Raw genomic sequence first — 15,000 nt, 5'->3', positions numbered from 1 at the left:
CAATTTCAATACACAGTGTCATACAGGAAAGCATGGTATGGAAAACAAAAGGCATTGGTTGATATTTATGAAGAATAGAGTCGTCTTATATAAAATTATCCTATTATTTAGCTGCATTCCAACATGCAAACCCTGGTACTATTATTTCATGAGATTTTTTCAAACTACAAATTTCAATGCTTGAATTTTAAATTATATTTTCTAAGCTTTCAAACTATCCATCCAAGATTTTAGGTATTGCCGTCTTGTAATCAGCATTGATGGCATGCACTTATATGAAAAGTTTAAAGGTAAAATATTAATTGCAACAGGAATTGATGCAGAGAATGTGATATTTTTCTTATCATATACAATTATGGATGAGAAAATGACTGCCAGTTAGAGTTGGTTTCTTTTCTAGCTCAGAACACATGTCGTCAAAGATAGAAATGGAGTATGCTTAATTTCTGACAGCATCTAGGTATATTAAATACCATTACAGATGAGTCTATTGGATGGAATCCGTCACGTGCCTATCACCGATACTGCTTAAGACATATTTGTAGTAATTTCAACACTCATTTTAAAAATGTGCAGCTCAAAAGAGCAGTATGACAAGTAGGAAGCACTCATCAAGTTCGTAAGTTCAACTTTATCATGGATAGGATCAGAACAGTGAATGAAGAGGCTTGGAGTTGATTGTCTGAGTTAGAAAAAAAAAATGGACATTGGCACATAATGATGGCTTGCGCTATGGTGTCTTAATTATAAATTTGTCGGAGGATTTTAACAGTATTTTACGAAGAGCTAGAAATGTGCCAATTACAATTGGTGTTTAAATGATATTTTACCGTCTTGTGAAATATTTTAATATAAGACATGCCCAAGCTTTAAATATATACAGGAGAACCCAAATAATCTTTTTACTCTTCATGTTGCTATTAAGATTGCTGAAAATCAAGTTAAAACTAACTAGCATTGAGTAACGGCTTTCAACCTTCAAAGAGGCATATATGAAGTGCTTACGAGGAGAGCAAGTGCAGATTATATGGTAGAAAAATTTTCATACTGTTACTTTAACTGAAAGAAAATATTCTTGTAGAAAGTGGAGCATGTACAAATATCCATGTTCACACGTTTTAGCTGTGTACCAAGAAATTACTGTACATTTTAGTAGATTTATGGGTGATGCATATACAATTATAGTATAATGAATACTTGGAGCGGCGAGTTTAATCCATTACCACATGAAGATTATTTGATGTATACAGTATGTTTAAATATATTCTTGATCATCATCATTTGAGACCCAAATAGAAAGACCGACCAAAGTCAACAAGACTGCAAAATGAGATGAATGATAGGCAAATAAGAAGTAAGAATCACTATAGCATTTATAAGGAACAGGATCATGATCACCGCCGCTGTCTTATGATACTTTAACACACTTTAACTTCAAGCAGTGAAAGAATTTAAAGGCTTCGAAGATTTATTTTCAATATTATTTTATGTATTTTTGTGGATTGTATTTTCAATGTTGTTTTATATCCAGAGATGAAATGTATTATGTGTTTAAGTTGTATTATGTGACAATATTGTACTACCAGATATTTACTAGTAATGAATTAGTGACATCATCATTTTTTTATATTAAAAATTATATTTCTCATGCTCTAATACACTTGGGATATATATCATTATTTTAGATACATTAGCGTGTTATGGCTTACAATCCACAGTATCCAAGCCCTCGAGACAGGAGTATTCTTACATTGCAGGAGCACCATCGATCACAGACTATTTTAGATGACGGTGTAAGCATTCCAAACCTACTCTTACTACTTATATTTTTTATAAAAAAATATTTTATAAAGTTGTATACGTTATCTAATTATTATATCTTATTGTAGGAGCCCAGACACCTTCGACTACGACGATCCGATACTGACTTTTGGAGGATAGAACACATCCCACCTAGAGTGCTGGATTATTTACTATATCTGAAATTCTATAGAGTGTATTGGATTAGTCGCATACAGATGGACGATGGTCATATTACTGTCTTGCTTGAGAGATGGCATTCAGAGACACACACATTTCATCTTCCATTCGATGAGGCGACCATCATGTTACAGGATGTTAGCATCCTTATCGAACTTTCAGTTGATGGTGATCCAGTTACCGGAGTTGATCCCACGTTTATCATTCCAGAGTGGCAAGCTTTGTGCTTACGATTGCTGGGGTTTGAGTCTGAGGCTCAGTTTTTCGATCATTCACGACTGAGGATAGATATTTGGATGATCGTTATCATATTTTCACATTGAGGATGATGCACCAGATGAGATGGTGCATAGTATGTCAGGAGCCAGGTGCTGCGGTTGCTAGGTGGTGTTCTATTACCTGATATTTCATCAAATAAGATGAAGTTGATGTTTTTACCATTATTGGAGGATTTAGAATTCGCTCGTAGGCACAATTGGGGCAGTGCAGTACTAATTTGTCTGTACAGAACTATGTGCTGGGATTTTTATGCTGATCAGAGTGAGATTGGTGGTTATCTTGTATTATTATAGGTATGTGAATTAAAAATTTATATTTTTAATATTTTTTGTAGCTCTGATTGGGTATATCATGTATGATTTTTTTAAAATTTACAGATTTGGGCATGAGAGAGGATACCAACTATCAGTCTATTACGACGACAATTGCTCGAGATGCCACCAGAGTAGTATGACCCTGATGTCTCATTCAGACTAGACAGATTGTTGGGATATAGATATAAAAATATTGCTTCATTTACTTGAAATTTAGTACTGTTTTAAATTCGATAAAATTTATTTAATATGAATACACTGTCAAGCAGATGGAATGTTGCATTCAACGTTCACCACGTATCGACGAGAGTGACATAAATTTATAGGTGCCAGCTGGATACATTAGTTGATACACATAAACGGATAAATTTGATTTATTTATAAATATCATTTTACAGTATTCATAATCTATTAAAAATTTAGCTTACTAATTTATTTTTTATTTTAACTCTATCAGTTTTTGTGGAACCATATACAGTGAGATATTAGCTATATTATCGCAGATGTGTATGTTGGACATGACATATGGACTGCTAGGGTGCTACTTATTTGTTTTGATGTGAAGTGGCATCTTTTCGATCATGTGCTATGGCAGTTTGGTCAGATTTAGAGTATCCCAGAGTAGTGTGATACCAGTCAGAGACTTCATCGTATTGATCGACGAGGAGAGCTCGTATTGGCTAGTGTATTAGACATGTAGAGTATATTACCATTTGGAATGCACACTAAGATCACATAGTTCATGATGATCATATTTTGAAAGGCTGTCCATATACCGAGGACTACATGGCTTGATTTTTTAGCATTACAGTGTGAGTCATTAGACAGCCTCGATATACAATTTCAGGATACGAAGGTGAGAGTTCTGTTGTACGTCTTTTGGTAAGACCACGAAAATTATATTTTATATCAATATTTTTATTTTTAATAATTAAGATTGTAAAATATTTTATGTAGTTCTGTTATATCTTTGTTTTATATTTTACAGTATATTACTAATTTTATTTTTATTATATAGATTGATTCTATGTCAGATCTTATGTTCGATTTTCGTTGTGCTTTATCTACGACTGATGAGGACGAGTGGATCCAGATACTGCGTGAGATGGAGAGATCATGTTCGAAAATATTGGTGGAAATTGACATTGACCCAGATAGCTATGCGCCTTGGAATGGAGCAGCCGATGCGTCAGATATGATATATACGTCATCATCATATGTTCACATATATCATCATCGCATATTTCGCAGATGTCATCACTACATACTGCACAGATACCACCACCTTTTGATCCACAGATGGCATGGCCTTTTTCTTCCTACATGCCCAGATGACATCATCGGGTCCTAGTTGGCCACATGAATACGATACTTTCTTTTCAGGCCCATCTTTATATCCAGATGAGGGGGTTGAGGGGGTCACTCAGTCCGCTAATGCTCCGATAGTACCAATTATTCCTGAGCAGCATGATGATATGGGGGAGGAGCCATCACAGCAGATACAGGAGCAGGAGCAGCCACTGAGAAGGACCAAGCAACTACGACGACCACGACGTCCTTGTGGGACTTAGTATTTTTTAGATTTATACTTAGTATTTCTGGGACTTTTATTGTATTCTTTTTTATACACTTGATATTTTTATTCTATTTTATATTATTAATTATTACTTTTATCATAGATTAGTTTAATTTCAAGTGATCAGATGTTATGCTTTATGGTATATACAGCATTTAACCATTCAACATCATTTACCATTCAACATCATTCTTTCATACCAAGAAGATATATTTATACCATAAATCAAAAACTGCTACAGGATTTTAGTATAGCCACGATTTTACTGGCCGATTTAGCACTCCCACATGGCGTGAAGGTGGGTTAGGTGGTGCCTAAAGTTGCTCTATCCCTCCTACATGGCGTGAGGATGGGTTAGATAGCTCTGCTTTGAAGACATTATTTTCATAAATTATTTTATATGGTACAAGAAGAAAACGTCATTTATTATGGCACTTTCAAAGAAGATGTCTAAAATGATGCTTTTGAAAATGACATCTGGAATGGTATTTTCTGATGCCGATTTTTTTTTTTTTTTTGGCCTTCTGATTCCATGGGGATTTTTTTTTTTTGATTCCACGAGGACGGAGGAGGAGATGAGTGGAGCGAATAAATGTTATTTTAAATAATATTTTTTATCAAAAAATATGATTTAAATCGTGTTTTATAATTTTACATTATTTCTATAAATAAATTAAAAAATATATTAATTTTATAATTTTTTTTAAATATTATTTAGATAAAAAACACCTAATATTTCCTTCCCTGGGCGAAAGTCTGAGAACCTTCCTTTTTTCTATGAATAAAGCGGGGGGAAGCATTTTGCTTCCGTCCTTTCCCATAAAAAAAGAACCTTCCTTTTTCTAAAAGATTCCCACAACAAGCAGACAAACTCTTTTGATTGGCATCCTCAAAGTCAGAGCTTCGAAATAATGGTCTTCCATGCTGCTTGTTGAAAACAATAACCAGTGCAGATGGTGTTCACTTGAATCAAGGTCTTTTGTCCTTAAATCCTCTATTAGAAAACTACCTTTTGGACAGGAGAGAAGCGTTTTCTTCCGTCCATTTAACAGAGATTAGAGATCATTTCCTTCATGGCTGAGCTCACCCAGCAGATGAAGAACGGCTTCTTCCCCATGGTTGAAGGCATCAAATGTGGCAACAATGGCAAGCATCAAGATAAAGGTAGGTAGTATAACAAATGAATGTAAAAATAGGAAACGTTTCTTTCATCTTATTTATAATAGAGCTTTATATCTTGTCATCTAATTTGATATATTCCTAAATCTTTAGGCTCTGAAGATAGAGGTAAAGCCAAGTTGAGAACAGTGCAGGTGATTTCTTTTCTACAGAAGAAATAATAATAATAATTTAGAATACTTTAATTTGTCAAACTTTTTTAGTGGTATTTTGTCTTAAGTTTGGTGGCTGATGGATGCTCAGGATAGAGGGATCCAAGTAGCAGCGCTGTGTGGCCCAAACCCCCCAGCACCAAACAAATCACCTCCTCCACAGCATAATTGAGATAGAAGCATAGGTCATGTCAATTGCTGCTTCCTCCTGATCTTCTACTGCGGTCTCTAGTTGTTTCTTTTGCCAGGATATAACCTAGTGCGAAGCCTTCCTACTGCAGTGTTTATCTGTTAAATAATAATCTATGTTTTAGATATTTGGTGGAGAGTATCTCATATCTGAATTTTGGTTGCGTCGTATGTTGAAGTGGTCATCTAGTAGTTTTTAATACGGAATGTAATAAGCGGTCTATTGATGTTAAAAACCATGCACCAGAGATAATTTAAGCAGAAAGATGGAAAATATCTAGGCGGTTGTATTCTCTTATATAGAATCTGTGGATCATGCGTTCATTAATTGTTCATTTTCTTCAGATATCTGGAATGCGATCTGCAAGCAATTGGGTGTTCAACAACCTCCAAACAAATTTAGTAATCTCTGTTCAGGCTAGAGATTGAAATCCTTTGTGAAGGACACTCCTTCAATCATCGTCATCATGATGATAGCTGCAATTACTTGGGCATTCTGGAAAGAAAAAATCTATGGATCTCTCTTGATAAATTCGTCCTTATTGGCTCTACAGCTTGGTTTGGCCCTGACCTCCTTAATGGCTGGTCAAGTTTGTTGTGTCATCAGAAGGAACTCCCTACTTTGGCAAAATTTGATCAAAGATCAAGGATTTCCTGGTAATGATTTTAGCAGACTTCTAATCACTTCTAATCTCTAACATGAACTGGTCATAGGCTCTATTTTTACTGAAGTGATAATATTTTTCTTCCCTTCTATTGCTACACTGAGGCTGAAACCATCTTCAAAACTAATGAAAATATGAAGCATAACCAATGAAGACCAACCTACCAATGTCCCCAACACTATTAGCGAAACAATTTCATCGACAACATTAAACAACATATGTTTTGATATCCCCTCGATCGATATACTCCAAACTTATTATACCAGCACTAATGGGGTTATCGAGGATGATGTTCCTTGCAAGCCACCATTATACTTCAATTTCCTGCATTGCCACTTAGAGCACCATCTTATTGGGTCTTGACCACTCTGCTTATTGTCAAAGATGGTGCTGATCCACTAGAGAAAATGTTGCCCCCACTTTCTTAAATGCATCCGTGCTAGATAAGCTAGAAGTGCATCATCCATCCTTATAGTTTTTTATTCGAGAATCTGACAGAAAGTTAACTTCTTGAGGACTCCAATTAACGACTTCTTGCTTTCTAAAATCTAAACCCATTCGGTCGTATGTCTCTGCTATCATAATGCGAGCTTCTTTCGGTGGCCTGACATCATGGTTCATGATTTGATCAGGCCTATTTGACTGTCCTCATTTTGGGCTGCAGAGAATTTTAATGGGTGCAACTTTCGCCACTTCAAAGCGCTTTGATTCCTTATCTTCTTCCCGGTCCCGATCCGGCGTTTCCTCATATCTCACGCCTCATTGGCTCGAAGAGAAAGATATTCGCCCACCAAAACAAACGGAGGATAGAAGCAAATCCCGGTGGGCTCGCGTGATCTTAATTAGTAGAAGGTTCCTCTCTTTGGGAATATTGGTCTTGTTTGGCTTTTTGGTGCTCACACGAAGAAGATGAGCGAGGAAAAAGGGAAGCGAATGGAATGAAGCGCTCTAGGCCTCCTTAAGCTGCAGGTCTCATTTATTCTTCTTCCCCTTTCCTTCTTCGGTTACAATATTTTATATCTTTTCTTAAAGTTATAACCTTTATAATTTTGTATTTTTAATTTTTTAGGTAACGCCTACCTGTGAAATCTTTACTGTTGTCTCTGCCACGTGTCACCGTGCGATAAGGATTTTTATGTCTCTGACTAAGTTTGTTAAGTTGGAGATCAGACTAAAGCAGAGTTTCTCATGCCCACCTTGCTTTCTTTAGAGAGCCTACAAGATGAAACTCCCTTATCTTTTCTGTCACTCTCCCACAACAGTCTTGTATCTCCTCATAGGCTCAATCGGCTTATAAGCCCTTAAGAAGCCTTCCAAGAAGGAGGAGGAGCTTGGATTTTAAGTTCCATCATATGCGAAGGTAAACACTTCAAGCACTTGCATCAATGGCAATATTTTTCCATAGGAGATTGCAATATTGCATCTGTTTCATGCTTTGGAAGTGCTAAAAAGGCATTAATAAGTATCTGGTTATTTAATTTTACTATTCTGATATTAAACCCAGACTTTCAATTTTCTTTCTATCCATGCATCTGCACGTTATCAATTTCTTTCTCTCTTGATCTACGGAAGAGAAATAATCGAGAAATGCACCTCCCAAAATTAGGAGACTTTATCAAATTTTGTATATAATTTTTCAACAGATTTGGGGATCACAGCCATCAATGCTATCACTCAGTCTCAAGTGCATCTTTATGAGTTGGACTCTAATATTATCTTGTTCTTGGCGTGTTTTGTGTACATCAAAGGAAGCATTGATTATTAGGGACCTGTTTGGATGACAGAGCCCAAAATCCCATAAAAATCTTGGGTTTGGATAAATACAACCACCTAAATGAAGATATCTTTACAAATACAACCAGCAGTACAACAACCTTATTTAAGTGATTGTATTGGCACAAATCCACGATTCTTATGAGATTTTTAATCCAGTCATTCAAACAGGCCCTAAATATTCTATCTAATTAATGTCTATTTTTGTATCATATTTATAATTTAATGAATACACTTTTAGTTTTAGTTGGTCTCCTTTTCTTTTTTTTCCTCCCCCAGAAAAAAACAGGACTAAGTGGATGGACTTAATAAGAACAGGACTAGTAATAGAGTTCTCACTACTTATGAATGGTGGAGACAGAATTTCTGGCTTGTCTTCTATGTACTTTATAAATCCAATTCCAGTTTTTTTTATTCATAAAAGATTTGTTAATTAACTACCAATTTCACTCACCAGGCTAATTTGAAGGGAATTTTGGAAGGTAATCAAGAAGGAGGTGAAACAGCCTATTTGAAGTGGAAATGGCGACGAGGAAAGCCACAGTCTGGACATCATTACTGTTATCACTGATGCTCTCTTTCTCACCTTTTGGAGTTAATTCGAATAACCATAAGTCCAAGATGCGCTATCATGATTTTATTGTGAGCGTTCCCTATCTAATCATCTTTGTTGCAATGATAAATAATATTTTAGCAGCATTGGAAAGGAATTTGAAAGTGTCAGAGAAACCTATAACACATCTAGAAGTTAATGTGAATATAAAAGAAAATTTAAATATTGTTGGATCATAATTGATCGTGACATCTCAATTTCCATTGTGTAGGAACAAACTAAAAAATGTGGTTTTCCTCTTGTCTTTATATGGTGTTTGATATGTCCAAAAGATAGCTCAAGATTCAGTCGCTATGTTGTTGCAACATCATTAGGATATTAAGAAACTGAAGCATTCACATACTAAATATATCTTTATTCATAATTTTATGTAGGCAAGAAAGGAATTGTGTCATGATAATGACGATTTTTTTTTTCCTACACATTGGAGATTGTATATTGTGTTTACTAAAAATATATATATACATCTCTTCTAACTCATTGATTGCAGGTTGACTTGTCACCATACACTCGGCTCTGTAGAACAAAAAGCATCCTGACTGTAAATGGGCAATTCCCTGGGCCAACTCTACGTGCCCGCAGAGGAGACACCATGGTGGTCAATGTCCATAACAAGGCTAGGCACAATATAACTATCCACTGGTCACTTTTTATCTCTCCCTCTTTCTCTCTATTCTCCATTAAGTATCTTGTGCAAAACCTTTGATGTGTTTTTGCATTGGAATATTCATACCATTCCATCATTTAATTTTAGTTTTTGCTGAGAAAACAAAGAAAAGCATTGAGACCATATTTGGGTACTCCGGAAAAACTTCTAGAGAATGAACATTCTCTGGTAATTAGGTGATGCACAACAACTAGTCCTAGGAAAAAATTACTCTATATTTGATAAAACAAAGTGTTTGGATATTTACAGCATATTTTGAAGAAAAAAATCTGTCTTAAGAACTAGCTGTCCGAATAAAATAATATACAATATCCATCATCAAAGAATAATCCTTTATAGAAAAATTACAAAAAAAAAAAAGTCCATTATTCCTTCTATCCTTACTCCCCTCATCACCACTCCCACCATAATCATCAGCTCCACCATCACTAACACCATCTCTCCGACCCTCACAATTCGGATGAGCAACATCACCATGACCCACCATCAGCAGCACTAGAAGACAACCACCACCATCACCACCACCACCACCTTACCACTACCACCGTCAACGTCACCACCACCACCATCATCAGTACCACTACCAACACTGCTGCAACAATCGACACAATCACCTGATCCACCACCGGCGAGTCTAATCTCACTGCACTTCATAGAATTGAAACAAGTGGTTTTGTATTGTTTCACGGGGAGAGCTACTGATGGACTCTGACAAAATTTCAGGCATGGAGTAATACTGCAGGGCAACCCATGGGCAGATGGTGCCTCATACATTACTCAGTGCCCCATCCAGAGAGGCCATAACCAAACGTACCGGTTTATGCTAAGCAAAGAACAAGGAACCTTTTGGTGGCACGCACACGACCATGCTGCACGGGCCACAGTTCATGGCGCTATCATCGTGTCTCCACGTCTATTTTCAAAATCCCAGTATCCATTCCCGATACCTCACGGTTACAAGCCAATAGTACTCGGTAGAGTCCTCCCCCTCTGAAGAACCTAAGATCATATCTAATTTTCTTTTAGCTAGGGCTAATTTGCTCCAGTTCGATTGCTAATTATGTAGTATCTTAATTAACTTGAATCAGCATACTTTAGTTTTCAAGATATATTCTTGAACACATTTTAATCAGAGTTGGTATCAAATGTTATTCTGTGCTCTCTTTTGTAGGAGAGTGGTGGAATAGAGATGTGATGGAGGTGTACAAAGAGGCAGTTGAAATGGGTGGAGATCCTGTGCACTCTGATGCTTATACTATAAATGGACAACCTGGTTATCTCTATCCATGCTCCAAGGCAGGTACTAGATTGCTAGAGAAAACCAACTTGATCTTAGTTTATACAGACAAAACTAAATTCTGACACGTCCAAACTATTTTCAATCAAATTACCCATGACAGAAACCTCAAGATGTCGGTGGAACAAGGTAGAACTTATCTTCTTCAGATCGTCAATGCGGCCATGGATGAGCAGCTCTTCTTCTCCATTGCTAAGCATCGAATGACATTGGTTGGGATTGATGGAAGCTACACTAAGGCCCTGGCAACCGACTATATAATGATCTCTCCTGGCCAGACCATGGATGTCTTAATAGAAGCCAACCAATCTCCTGGCTACTATGTCATGGCTGCCAGTGCTTTTGACAACGGAATGGGGTCTATGGGACACATGATGGCTATGGACTCCATGAGTTCTATGGGACCTATGGCTGACCAAACTGTGACCACAGCTGTCCTTCATTATACTGGCTCGTGTTGCTCTCCTCCATCATCCCCTATGTTACCATCCCTCCCTGCTTATAATGATTCGCATGCAGCCAATAATTTCACAAGTCATCTGGCTAATCATGGAAAAAATCTGGATTCCTATCTCAGGGATGTTAAGGAGCATCTCTTCTTCACTCTCTCGGAAAACTTGATTAATTGTGGTGCTAACAAGTGTAAAGGAGAGATGGGCATGATGAACAAGGCCAGTATCAACAACATAAGCTTTGTGAAGCCCGAGGTAGATGTGCTCCAAGCTTACTATTATGGGCTTCATGGTGTTTATGATGAAGATTTTCCAGGAGAGCCACCACTAAAGTTCAACTACACTGGCATGAACATGATGAACAGGAGGCTATGGGAGCCAGAGATGGGCACCAAGGTGAAGGTGTTGGAGTATAATACGCTTGTGGAGATTGTTTTCCAAGGGACTAGTGTAGTATCTGGTGAGAGTCATCCAATGCACCTTCATGGACATAGATTTTATGTCGTTGGATGGGGGTTTGGGAATTTTGACCCCAAGAAGGACCCTCTTCATTACAACCTTAACAATCCACCTCACATGTCCACTGTCGCAGTTCCAAAGAATGGATGGACTGCCATCAGATTCAGGGCTAACAATCCTGGTAAGTTTTGGTGGTTACCTTTTCTTCGGGCAACTAGCAGCTAGTTCAAGAAATTTACTTTCGTTTGTTTGCTTGAGTTATTAATAGACTGATTCCTTTAGAAATGGCTGCATTTAGAGTTCATCTCTTTGTTTTCTGTTAAAAATTCATAATTTTCGGAAATAGGGTTGTTTAGGAGGAGATATGACATGCAGTAGAGAAGTCCAAAAATTTTATATACACACATACATGCATGCATACATAGATATATGTATGTATGTATGTATGTGTGTGTGTGTGCGCACGCGCGCGCTTGCGAGCGTGCGTGCATGCATGTCTGTATTGAACACCAGGTGCCTACGTGCCCTGGAAGTCTACATATTTTGAACAAATTGTTGAAGTGGCTGATTTTTTTAAAAAAATTTCTTGTATTTAGCACTATTCCATCCAAAAATTCTTTTTCCTTTTTTTAATCTAGAAAACTGTAATTAGGGGATGTAGCTTTCTGGAGAGATTTTTCGCATAATATGCACAATGTATGTCTTAATACCCTATTGATCCGTTAGGCAAATGATAAATATTAGAAATGCTGGATCGCTGACATTCTCGAAATTTCCCAGCAAACATCAGTACATTATAATTGTTTTTATTGCTTTTCTTAAATTTCAAAAAAAAATCAAAATATTCAATTTTTTTCAAAGGAGGTCTTCTTAAAAAAGGCATGATAGAGACGAGATTTTCTGATTCTACAAATTAAGGAGTTTAATTTCATGCTTATATGTTTTAAAATCATAGTTTGATTGCTTAAAGCTAGAAATTTACAAGCACTTGTAATAGTGCTAATGGGTCCTTGAGTTACAATACTTGTTTCCCGAATTGCTTTTCTGCATCAATGGCAGGTGTTTGGCTTCTGCATTGTCACTTTGAGCATCACCAGAGTGTAGGCATGAGCATGGTGTTTATAGTAAAGAATGGTACAGGGAAGTCCCATAGGGCTCTTTCTCCACCTCAACACATGCCTGCTTGCTGAAATGTAGCATCCTTTTCTGAAGAATTTGGTTGAAGACTGCTTCTTTAGTTTAGAGGATCATTAGCTAAGTGATTAGCCACAATTAGTTGTTCTCAGTTGCTTTTCTTGATCTTCCATGCTGCTGTTTATATATATCTATATCCATATCTATATATCTATATATATCTATCTACATATATATACACACACGCACTGTCCAAACAATAGCCATTTTCCTGTTTTATCCTCAGATACTCCTTCACAAGTTCTTGCATCTCCCAATACATTTATGTAAATATTGTTTTACTTGGTTCTCAATAAAAATTTGGGTGGCATATGCCTTTCTTTCAATCAGAAAAAAAAGTTTTATTTTCTTGTACATTCTTTTATTATGAAAATTTATGGAAGACAAGTTTTGAAGCAAGTCTATGAAACTGAAGGGTGAGGTTTGGAATGAACAAAGATCATCGATGTTTTGAGGAAAGAGAAAGTTGCTTTAAAGCATCCATTGCTGCTCAAGAAACATCTAATAGAGATGTAAATTGGGCCCCTAACTTCACAATCCAGAATTGGAATCAAGAAGAATGTGATGAAAAAATTCTGATAAATTGTTAAAAAAAAAAACAGAGAAAAGTTTTCAATGTGCAGTTTGCTTTCAAAGCTTGCTACATGAGTATCTTTATATTGGCTGACAACACTGTCATGATTAAAGAAGTAATAGAATGATTTAACAAATGACTCTGTTCGATGACCATCGTTTGATTTGTTCATCATTAAAGCCCTTGAAATGACAAAGGAGATTGAGTCTTTGTATCCAAACAGTCACTAATTAAATTTCTACCAATTTAGAACTAGTATCCAAACCAGCATGTAATTGGCGTGATCATGCAGGAAGTAATTTTTTTCTTCTTTTCCAACTACTTTTGTAACGCAATACAACAATGCAATAAATTATAATAAGTAAAAGATTCTAATAGCTAAATTTCTATTATATATTGAATAATGAATTTTAATAATGACTAAGTAGATACTCTTGTCATTAATATTAACATCATCGATGCCGATATTGATATGAGGAATAAAGAATTTTGTAAAAAAAAAAATTATGCAGAAAATGAAAGCATAGAAATGACGGTAAATAGAGAGTTTGACATATATGTATACAAATAAATGATAGAAGACATCATGCTTAAATATTTTGTAGGAGGATAGATGCTGGAGTGTTTTGAGATATATGTAGATAGATGGATGATGGAGGACATATTGCTTTAACATTTGTACAAGTGGATGGATAATAAAGGATGGAGACTCGATATCATATAAATGAAAAATGATAGAGGATATAGTGCTCTGAATCTATACAGTTAGATAAATGACATATGATAAAGTATTTTGAAACTATGTAGGCAAATAGATGATAGAGGATGGATTGCTTTAAGATTGGCACAGAAATACTAATGAAAGTAGATGGATGGTAGACAATCAAGTGTTTTGAAATTACATGGACAAATGGATGATATAGCACGAAGTGCTTTGAGATCTATGCAGCGAATGGATCATAAATAAAATGCTTTAAGATGTATGCAAACAAATAGATCACAAATAAAATATTTTGAGATCTATGCATGGATGATTAAGACCAGAGCACTTTAAGGGTCAAGTTAGTATATTTAAAAGAATATATATGTAAAAAAAAAGTTTTTATTTCCATTTATTGATTTTTTTTTTTTGACTGTCTCCAAATATTTCAATTGTGCACCACCATCTACTGAAATAATGAGGATGACCCTAACGTTGGGGCCCAACGAATATGGGCTGATAAAATCATTTAAGAAGTAATAGGATGACTTAACAAATGAAGCCATCTGGTGACCTTCTTTAGAATTTGTTTGTCGTTAAAGCCCTTGAAATGGCAAAAAAAATTAGTTTTTGTATCCCAAGAGATCATTAATAATGTTAACAGTTACTGCTTAAATTTCTGCCAACTTAGAATTCGTTTGCAAACCAACACGTAATCTACGTGATAACATGGTTCACTCAAAAAAAACAAAAAGATGATAACGCAGGATTGATTTTTTTCATCTTTTTCAACCGTTGTTATAATACAGTATAGCAATATCATAAATTATAACAAATAAAAAATTTTAATAATCAAATTTTATTATATATTAAATAATAAATTTTAATAGTAAACCTACAAATGTTTCCATTATCATCAATAGATGAACAAAGAACT

The 15,000-nt window shown here is 35.8% G+C and overlaps 1 long non-coding RNA gene across 1 annotated transcript; it reads left to right on the top strand.

The window, feature by feature from the left end:
* Positions 1-5,007: 5,007 nt before the first annotated feature.
* On the top strand, positions 5,008-13,115 carry LOC105058361 (laccase-14). Its single transcript, XR_012137232.1, has 11 exons — positions 5,008-5,313; positions 5,422-5,462; positions 6,015-6,326; positions 6,999-7,303; positions 7,404-7,694; positions 8,565-8,749; positions 9,211-9,362; positions 10,111-10,361; positions 10,559-10,697; positions 10,788-11,776; positions 12,655-13,115. It is a non-coding gene; the product is annotated as a laccase-14 (long non-coding RNA).
* The last annotated feature ends 1,885 nt before the right edge of the window (positions 13,116-15,000 follow it).

The sequence above is a fragment of the Elaeis guineensis genome, chromosome 15 (genome assembly GCF_000442705.2).
Source record: "Elaeis guineensis isolate ETL-2024a chromosome 15, EG11, whole genome shotgun sequence".
Classification (NCBI taxonomy): Eukaryota; Viridiplantae; Streptophyta; class Magnoliopsida; order Arecales; family Arecaceae; genus Elaeis; species Elaeis guineensis.
The sequence above is the reverse complement of the archived record's forward strand: the minus strand, read 5'-3'. Positions and strand labels throughout refer to the sequence as shown.